General features: G+C 52.6%; 1 long non-coding RNA gene across 1 annotated transcript; it reads right to left on the bottom strand.

The window, feature by feature from the left end:
* Positions 1-486: 486 nt before the first annotated feature.
* On the bottom strand, positions 487-1,221 carry LOC310921113. The gene is made up of 2 exons (XR_014592086.1): positions 1,058-1,221; positions 487-635 (listed from the first exon to the last, which is right to left on the bottom strand). It is a non-coding gene; the product is annotated as an uncharacterized lncRNA (long non-coding RNA).
* Positions 1,222-7,214: the final 5,993 nt, after the last annotated feature.

Raw genomic sequence — 7,214 nt, 5'->3', positions numbered from 1 at the left:
ACTGCTGGACATGAACCAACTGCCCGCGCTCCACTTCTGAGCTGGGGCAGCAAAGGCTCCTTTAGGTGACACTGCTGCTGCTGCTGCTGCTGCTGCAGGTTCAACAGAAGAGCCTGTGGAGATCTGAGACAACAAAGGAGTTTGTGTCAGAAAAGTGGCTGGCAGAGATTAGTCCCAGATCCCATTTCAAATGCAAGCCCTTAGGGAGGTGCTGTCAGCCACATGCAGGGCTCTGCCATGGGTTTTTTTTTTTTTTGATGTCCACTTCTCTAACTGGATGGGAGAATCCTAAGGGCTGGTTTTACTCAAGTTCATGGCCAGATTCGTTTTCCATTTTCTTTCAAAATCCATTTGCATGGATTTTCTGAAGGATGACTGCCCAACTGACCATTCCATTTCTCCCGAGGACTCTTTTCCCCCTCCAAGGGCTGCAGACACACTTGCAGCTCCTTGTTCAGATGTTCTACCTCCTCCCATGGAGTCCTCTTCTCCTCCCCCATCTTCAGAACGTGTCCAACTGGCAGCGCTTCTGCCTGGGACAGTTTCTGGTCCTCGCAGGAATCTCGGGGCTCCTCGCTGCCAGTCCCTTGATGGAAATCTCTGCAGGCTGCCAGGCCAGATGTCAACACTCCCACCTGGAGTCAAAGAGAACAAAGCAGTCAGAGAGTGCAGCTTGTCCCTGTCAGCCAAGAGTCATGGACTGTGAGGAAAGGGAGAGACCAGATTCACAAGGGATACAGACAGCTTCTTTCAAGATCCAGCTGGGTCACCGTGTTCACCTGCAAGAACCCCTCAAGAAACAAGGAGAGCAGGAAGAGGCCAGCAGGAATGCCTTCACATGAGTGCTGGCCAAAAGGCCAAAGCACTAGTCCCCTGTCCAGGGCAGCAGCTGAGATTCAGCCCAGCAGGGAGTGTCCTTCAGAGTGGCTGTGACAGACACGGGAGCAGGAGGGCACTCAGAGGCATCACCCCAGCCCCTGCTGCTCTGCTGGGGAAAGGCAAGAAGGGCAGAAAGCACCAGGTTGGTGACTGCAGTGGCTATGGCTCTTTCACTCACTGGTTCTTCTAGAGCCTCTTGCTCCTCAGGGAGATGAATTCTCTCTTCTCTTCCTCCTGGAACCTTCATTTCTCCCTCCAGCCTCTTGTCTGGTGTCCTGATCCTAGCCTGGGGTTGCTGCATCTCTGACTGAAGTTCCTCACCGAAATTCTGTGAGGAAGAAGAAGGAGACACTTTCATGAGTGGAGTGGCTGCCACTCCTCCACTCACCTGGTTTTTTAGATGGCGCCTCAGCCAATAGATGTTCCAGTGGTCTTGAAGTCGTCTGATCTCTTCTGTGTCTCTCCTCTTCACTCCCATGATGTCACTGGGGAACACAGACAGCTCTGCTTGTGCCTCTGCCTCCATGTTCTGTAGACACAAATGCAGAGCAAGTGACTGTGAGATGCTGTCCCTGTCAGAATCCCAGCAAGCTGGGGCCTAAACAGGACAGCTCAAAGCCCATTTTCCAGCGGTCACTGGCTGAGGGGAATGGCTGGGTCCTGGCAGGACTCCAGCACTCAGCATCCTCAGCCACCAACAGCAAGAGCTGGCTGCTCAGAAACTTGCAGCTCTGCCTTGCACTAAAGACAGCACCCTCCAGAACTGGCACTTACTGTCTGGGAAAGCTGTGGTTGTGGTGTGACCACAGCTGGAGCCTGGTGGTCATTGGGCGCCTCTCTGGCCTCTTCTCCAGGAGCACAGGGAGCCAGAGGAGAATCTTCTCTTGGTTCTGTGCTCTGTGGACAGACAGGAGTGTGAGACACAGGCCATTACCTCTCATTTATAACCTTCTTTCTGTTCAGCTCTAGAGCCAGCTCTACTAAGCACAAATCATCATCTTTGAGAGCAATGGGATTCTAAGTCACTCAGACTAAATTCAAATGGGCTGATTCAAGTGGACTGCAAATTGCTCTGAATTAGATAATCCCCCCTGGCTACTCTGGGCAGGCAACATTCTCTCTGCAAAACTGGGCTTTTAGTTCTTTTCAAGCTCTGCAATGGAAAATTAGGAAATAGCCAGTGATGCCTTTGCTCTTGCTGCTGCAGACATGGAAATGGATTTTCTTGCAGCCTACTCAGCTGGCCCTCTACTCTCTACTGCCCCAGGCCAAGCTCACAGTTTGCTGCACAATTCCTAAACACCAGGAACATCAAATGTTCCTTTCTCACTCACCTCCGGATCGGCCCCTCTGAATACCCGGCTCAGGTGACCTGCAGTGGGCAAGGGAAAAGGAACCAGATTCTTTGAGGAAAATGGAAACAACTAGAGCATTTTTAGAAGGTCTCCCAGTCCACATTTTCAAAGTTGTGCAGCCTGACCCAGCAAAGGGAGGAAATGACAGACTGTGCTGCCATAGACTGTCCCATGGAGGGAACACAACCCCTGCAGGTTCCCTTGCAAATGCTGCCTGCACAGCCCTGGGCACAGACACCCCCTTTGGAGCTGAACGTGTTGGCAGGAGGAGCTTTACCCAAGTGGCATCCAAATGGTCTTTCTGTTTCCAAATTAACTCAGTCACTAAGAAAGAGCAGGGAGACACAAAAGCCAGGTTAGGTGACACCCAGGGGAAACCTCTACTTACGTGCCAGGTTAGTCATGAAATAGGTTGAATAACCTATTCCATAAGCAGTGAAAACTGCAGCAGCAAGTTGCCCAATCATTGTGGGAACTGCTGTGCAGGTTTTCAGACTGCTGAAAAACAAGAAAAAACAAGTGTCTTGTCAGTGAACACTGACAAAACCCCCCAGTACAGGAGCAAACTCCTGCAGAGAGCAAACCCAAGAGCTTCTCTGACACCCCTGAGGCCTCCCGTGCTCCAAGGCAACCTTGTGATGTCACCACGAGCATGTGGCAACCGTGCCCTGACATCACAAAGCAAAGGCTCTGTGCTGGTCTGTGAATTGGTGCAGGTGGATGGAGTGATGTTTGTGCAGGCCCAGGCTGCATTTTTCCCTCTGTCCCCCCTGGGCTGCCTTTTTCAGCTCTTGTTTTTCCCCCTGTGCCCCCTGTGTCCCCTGTGTCTGTGCTGGGTCCCAGCTGGTGGCCGGGCTGGGCGGAGCAGCAGTTCCAGCCCCGGGTGTCCCTGGAGCGCTGGGAGCTGCCGGTGGCCCCAGGCACTGTCCCCTGAGGAGCTGCTGAAGGACAGGGAGACACAGGGGGCTGAGGGGGCTGAGGAGGCGCTGACGCTGCAGGGACGGTGCCCTTGAGCTGCTGGGGGCACTGAGGGCTCTGGGGGAGCAGAGGGCCACGGGGGCACTCAGGGCACAGGGAAGTGGAACAGGCTGAGGGCGCTGGCGGCTCCAAGGCCCCGGGATGGCTCCGAAGGGATGGAGTGGGCTGAGAGGACTGTGAGGGGCTGAAGAAACTGAAGGGGGCCGGGGCTTTGCCCAGGGCACGCTGGGGCTCAGGGGATGGAGGGGCCAGCAGGGAGCACACAGGGCTCCGCGCCTGCAGCTCTGCCAGCCCTTGGAACCAATTGCAGAGGCTCCACTTTGGCCACAGCTGCCCTGCAGACCTTGAGCACAGGCGGGCACTGACAGGAGGCAGCAGGGAGAAGCTGAAGGCCACCAGCTCCAGCAGTGCCCAGGGAGCTGCTGCTGCCAGCCCAGAGCCCGGCTGAGGCCGCAGGGCCGCTCAGGCAGCCTGGGGCTGAGGGGGGCCTGGCCTTTGGCCCTGGCCTTTGGACAAACTTGTTCTTTCTCACCCTCCTGGGGAGGCGCTGCCATTTGCCCTGCCCTGACTGAAGGGCAGCTGCTGCCAAGGGAAACGGCCCCATCCTGACTCAGTGTTCCCTTTGCTCCCCACGGGTCCCATCTGCTGTCCCTGTCCAGGAGAGCTGCTCTGCACGGGAGGAAGAGACCCAGGGAGAGCCCGGGGACTTGGGCAGCTGCAATTCCTGCTGGTGGACTTGGAGTTAGAGATGGTCACAGAGGGACTGAGAGTTAGAAGTTGATGGTTATTTCTATAGCCTGATGTAGACTGGTGTTTGTACAGCTATATATGTATGTATATTGTTCTCTTGATGCATGTATATTGATGTGCTGACATCTGTATTTATACTGACATACTTGTTCAGATGTGTGGCTGTAGAGTTTTGTTGATGGGGTTGTAAGGATTCTTATATTGGTACATTGGTATTTGTATATTATAGATAGGTTTTTTGTGTGTGTATTTCTATATGCTTTGCTTTATGTCATATGAAATATAAATTATAGATTTACATCTGTATATTGTATAGTTATGTGGATACAAATATTGAAATATATCTTGAGTTGTATGGTTATAGAATTCTGTTTCTTTAGCACTGGGTCTAAGATCCTTCAGAGAAGGATACTGATATTTCTGTATTTCTATATAGGCTGTACAGTTGGAATAATATGTAATACATTACACAGTTAAATTTCAATGGACATTTCTGTATAGTGAGTGGTTGTAAAGGGGTGCAATTTTTTTTTTAACTGAAGGTTATATTTGTATTTATTTACATAGCACAATTGTAACAATAAACGAGTTTTCTAAACTTTGATATTTGCGTGTTTCTATACCAGCAGTGTGGGTGTAGTAATTTAAAATAAATTTCATTTTTAAACCAAACTTGATTTTTGTGTATTTGTACATTGGTATTGCAGATGTAAGGATCTGCCATCAATTCAATGTTTCCACTAAAAGAAATATAGACTTGGGCTACCCAGAGCAATGAGCAGATGTAAAGGTGATGATGGGGGAGGATTTTGTCCATGGAATTCTCCATCCAGGCCCAGAACATGCCCCACTTGCACTCAGGCTGAGGGAGGGGAGTGGAGGAATAACTGTGATAACCCAGTCTGCCTTGCTGTGCACTGATACACTTTGTAGCAGTGACCATTAGAGGTAATGCCAGATTCTTATTTAGCATCACGACACGCTGCTGCTCCGTTGCAAAACTGCCTCAGCGTGGAGAAAATCAGCTGAATTTCTTGTCACTTTAACTAGATGTGGTGAGAAACAGTGACACAGATTAAAACAGGTTTTCTAACCTCATCATCCAGAGGGAATTTTGTGTTGTGTTTTCTTTTTCATTGTATGCACAACAGTTCTGAGTTGTTCTGTATCCTTCAGGGAGGTATCCACTAGTGACTGAAAAAGAAAAGGAGGATTATGGCATTCATTCTCTTTTAACACATACTTGCACTAAGCTGTAGCTTCAACTTAGGAAGGAAAAGGAGAGATTTTCTTTAGTCCTGCAGTGTGGAATAAATGGTGGAGGAACAGCCACAATCCCAGCTGTAAGAACAGCGTGTTCTGGGTCTTAACAGGACCTTGTGGACAAGAAAGCACCACAACCTTCATGATTCACCTCTTAGGTCAAACCAGAATGGTTCATGGTGTCAAAGCAGCAGGTGATGGGAATAACAAATGTCCCTGGGCTGGGGCAGAAGCCTGGGAGTCAAAGGCTTGGGAAAAGAGAGCTGGCAAAGGCAGGCCAAGGTGCAGGCAGGCATTGGGCTGAAGGCAAGAGGCAGCTGGTGCTGCCAGCACGGGAAGGGACTCCAGGCACAGGAGCTGCCGGCGGCAGGAGCAGCTCCTGCTGTCACTGCCAGGGAAGGACTGGCAGCAGGCAGGAGCAGCGGGCACATTGCTGGTGGACAGCTGGCAAGTTGGAGCGGCCAGCCCAGGAACAAGAGAGGTGCTGCTGCTTGGAAAAGTAGTTTATGGCATGGCTGGATCAGCCTCACCAAGGTCAGGCTGTTACAGTCCGGGCCATCATGCAAAATGCCTTCCAGCACAGAGTCCTCATGGCCCAAGCAGGAGCAGCAGCAGCAGCCCTGATACAATGAATTCTGAATTTAATATTTACTTATAGTAATTCCAGCAAATCCCGTCCTGCTCGATGCAGTAATCTATGAATGCCCTACTGTTTCTGAAACTTGTATTTTAATGTTTTACAAAAATATAATTTTTCAGATGGGCCAGTTGCTTCTACTACTGTAACATAATCACCTTCTATAGGTACTAAAGCCTTGTTCAAAGCAGAATATGTTTCTCCAGTGTCAACTAAAAATTTTACTTTTTTCGCTGCTCCCCCACCTTCCCAGCTCTGGCTATCCCAGTATCCAGCTCTGGCTATCCCAATATCCCAGCTCTGGCTATCCCATATCCAGCTCTGGCTATCCCAATATCCCAGCCCAACTCCCGCTGCCATCCCCGGTGTCTGCGGCTCCATCCGGCCCCGCTCGCTGTCCCAGCGCTCGCAGGGGGTCCCGTCCCCGTCCCCACAATCCAGGACTGGGGGACCCCTGGGCCGGGCTCCGACAGCGCCACTTCCAGGGACTGCAGGGAGTGGGGAACTGGGGGGACACGGAGATTTGGGGGAGCTGGGGGGCTGAAAGTGGGAGATTGGGGATCCAGGGGGGTCAAGAGGCCAAGGAAAGGGGGGACTGGAAGAGCTGGGACAGCTGAAGGAGGTTCAGGGGCTCAGAGTCAAGGAAAGGGGGTGCAGGGACTGGGAGAGGTGGGATGGGGTGTCCAGGGAATCCTGTGCCCAGCAAAGGGGGTGCCAGGGCTCCTGAGTGTGAGGAAAGGAGGGGCTGGGAAATGCAGGAATGGGGGCCCAGGGGTCCCAGGGAGAAGGAAAAGGGGGCTCTGGGGGCTGGGAGAGGCGGGGTGGCCGGGAAAAGGTTGTGTTGGTGCCGGATCAGGAGGTGCAGGGGGGTCTCAGGGCAGGGCAAAGGGGTAAAAGGGCACCTGGGTTCTCAGGAATGGGGGTGCAGGGGGGTCTCAGGGTCAGGGAAATGGGGAGCAGGGACTTGGAGAGGTAGAAGGGAGTTCCAGGGGGTCCTTGAGCCCAAGAAAGGGGAGTTTGGAATTCCCCAAAACGGGGGGACCAGGGTGGGGACACCTGGAATGTTTGGGAAGGGGGAGTTCAGGGGGTCTCTGGTTTTGAAGAAAGGTGGGGCTGGGGGCTGGGAAAGGCAGGAATGGGGGTCCAAGGCATTCCACACCTTCCCAAAGTCAAGCACACGGGAAGTCTGGAGGCTGGGAGCCATGGGATGGCCGGGAAACGGGGAGCAGGGGGTGCTGGTGTTCAGAAATGGGGAATTCAGGGGGTCCCTGTGCAGGATAAGGGGAGCAGGGGGGTCCCGGGGCCGGGAATGGCGGGTCAGGGTCCCGGGGCCGGGGGTCCCACTCCCCCTG

The sequence above is a fragment of the Zosterops lateralis genome (genome assembly GCF_965231275.1).
Source record: "Zosterops lateralis genome assembly, chromosome: 32".
In the NCBI taxonomy this organism is placed as follows: Eukaryota; Metazoa; Chordata; class Aves; order Passeriformes; family Zosteropidae; genus Zosterops; species Zosterops lateralis.
Note: the sequence above shows the minus strand (reverse complement) of the source record. Positions and strands in the feature narration are given on the sequence as shown.